This window comes from Octopus bimaculoides, chromosome 8 (assembly GCF_001194135.2).
Source record: "Octopus bimaculoides isolate UCB-OBI-ISO-001 chromosome 8, ASM119413v2, whole genome shotgun sequence".
In the NCBI taxonomy this organism is placed as follows: domain Eukaryota; kingdom Metazoa; phylum Mollusca; class Cephalopoda; order Octopoda; family Octopodidae; genus Octopus; species Octopus bimaculoides.
In genome coordinates this window covers 26,969,255-26,971,925 of record NC_068988.1, presented here as the reverse complement: position 1 = coordinate 26,971,925, position 2,671 = coordinate 26,969,255, and the positions used below count along the sequence as shown (strand labels likewise).

The 2,671-nt window shown below is 34.7% G+C and overlaps 1 protein-coding gene across 4 annotated transcripts in view; it reads left to right on the top strand.

Annotated features, from left to right (window-relative positions):
* LOC106872458 (shell matrix protein) overlaps positions 1-2,671 on the top strand; it is a 101,495-nt gene that overhangs the window by 69,784 nt on the left and 29,040 nt on the right. The window lies entirely within an intron of this gene.

The window sequence follows — 2,671 nt, the reverse complement described above, 5'->3', positions numbered from 1 at the left end:
TATATATATATATTGATATTGATGTTTAATGATATGGAAGTAGTCTCTTTCCCCTCTCTATACCCATACCTGTGTGAGTGAATACATATGTATGTATGTATGTATATTTATATATACATACATACAAATACAAATAAGTGTGTATTTATACATGTGTGCATGAGTGTCTGCCGCTTTGTCTGTCTGTGCGTGTATAATGTAGTAACATATTCCTACTTCCTACGTCAGCATTGATTCCTGGAAAGAGAACTTTAAACGAAAATGCACTTCTAGCTTTAGGGTCCTCTTACTGTTATTCCCCCTTTCTTCGACTCTCTCTCACACATACAAATATACACACATATATATACACACACACACACACACACACACACACACACACACACACACACACACACACACACACACACACACACTCGCACACACATGTATATATTTTACACGTGCTCTCGCACGTATATACACGAACAGACATCCGTAGATAGACATGAATACAAACATATACATACATATATATACACACATATGTATACATAATGAAAACTGTTAGAATTAGTGGATATAAAAGTAGTGAGAGAAAATAAAAGAAAGATAACCCTGCTTGTAATGAACGCTACGTACATCATTACTGCAGTTTATTGACCAGAGAAGTGTAAGACCAATTCTTTTGGAAACAATTCCCAGAAGGAATTTGCTTGCTTAGAAATGTAGATTTCATTATAATAAACCTCCTGTAACCCATCATGTGTAATTTAATATGGCCTTCTGCTTGCTATATGCCCAAGAAACCATTAATTTTTCTGATAGGTATCTTTGTTATCTGGATAGTGATTGGGAAGGCTTACCACCTACCCAATATTCTTATAATTATCAGTTCTGGTGAAATTATTTTTGTTTCTAAATCAATTAAAGTATATCAGGAAGTTAGGTTCTTCGTATCATATTATAAACTAGGATATTAGTTGCACAGCAAATTGCGAACTAAAGAGAAAAGAAAAATCATAAAATCTACAAACTGGAATGTAGAACGGGGATTAAACAAGAACTGATTATCACCTTCCATACAAAAGCGTAGATTTTACATCATTTGAGAAAGGCATTTCTCATCGGATAAGTATGCAGTTTCTGAACTTGAGACAAACATCATTAACAAACATAAGAATGAAACTAATGATGGTTGAATCATCACAGTTTAACATTAGCGTGAGTAATAAATGGAAAGTTGTAGTTGTTATAGACTTTTGAAAGTAATCAAAATAATGTGAACTTGCTTATTTGGGGATTATCACCTCAATATGTTACTTTTTATCTGAATGTCTTGATAGTTAATTCTCTGGATGTTCTTAGGGTGATAGCTGGATCGGATCGATTTTTGAGCTCAGCATATTTAGTAATTAATTTTGAGTGTTTTATCAAAAACAGAACGAAGCTTGCAAGTTTATAGACTCGTTATATAATAGATAGATAGATAGACAGAAGACAGATGTACAGACAGATAGATAGTTAGATAGATAGAAAGACGGGCACACATACACACACAAATAGACAGATAGACTGATATATAGATAGACAGATAGATAGATAGAGAGAGAGAGATAGAGAGAGAGAGAGAGACAGAGAGACAGACAGATATAAAGATATCCAAAACAACAGCAATTCTTTCTAATTTTGGCACAGGGCCCGCAAATCTAAAGGTTGGACGGGTTAGCCGACTATATATCAACCCTAGTGCTCAATTGATATTTACTTTCTCGACCCCGACAAAATGGAAGGCAAGTCGACCTCGGTGGCAATGCAAAACAACAAGGAACATTTCTTTTCTTATGAAGGACTTACCTTGAAACGTTAATGCCTACTTTAAGTAACGGTGAACAAATACACAATGTTTCTTCATTTTCATATCACTCCAGGAATTACAAAGATAAATCTACCAATAGTGATGCCAAACTTAAAAAAAAGTACCATACGCAGTCTCTCTCTCTCTCTCTCTCTCTCTCTCTCTATCTTATTTCTTTATTGTCCACAAGGGGCTAAACATAGAGGGGACAAACAAGGACAGACGAAGGGATTAAGTCGATTAGATCGACCCCAGTGCGTAACTGGTACTTAATTTATCGACCCCGAAAGGATGAAAGGCAAAGTCGACCTCGGCGGAATTTGAACTCAGAAGGTAACAGCAGATGAAATACCGCTAAGCATTCGCCCGCTAAGCATTTCGCAAGCTCGCCGCCTATCTATCTATCTATCTATCTATCTATCTATCTATCTATCTATCTATCTATCTATCTATCTATCTATCTATTTATCTATCTATCTATCTTTTTGTCTGTCTGTCTGTCTTCATATGAATTTATTATAAGTTTAAGTTTCATACTAATTAGAGCATTGAGCACTTGAAATAAAAACATTCATTCCAATAGTGTCTACTTGATGAATCTTCTCCACATAAATATGATTAAAATGTCCTTCAAATAATGAAAAAGTAGTAATATTAATCACACACACACACACACACACATACGCATTCAAATATATATATTCGATCTATACATCGTATTCACTACTCTCACTTGTGCTCGAGAATGTATTTACAAATTATCATAATGCATTTTAGCCTGATTACTGTATGGAGTTTATCTCATACCACAGTACAGTCACATAATATCACCAT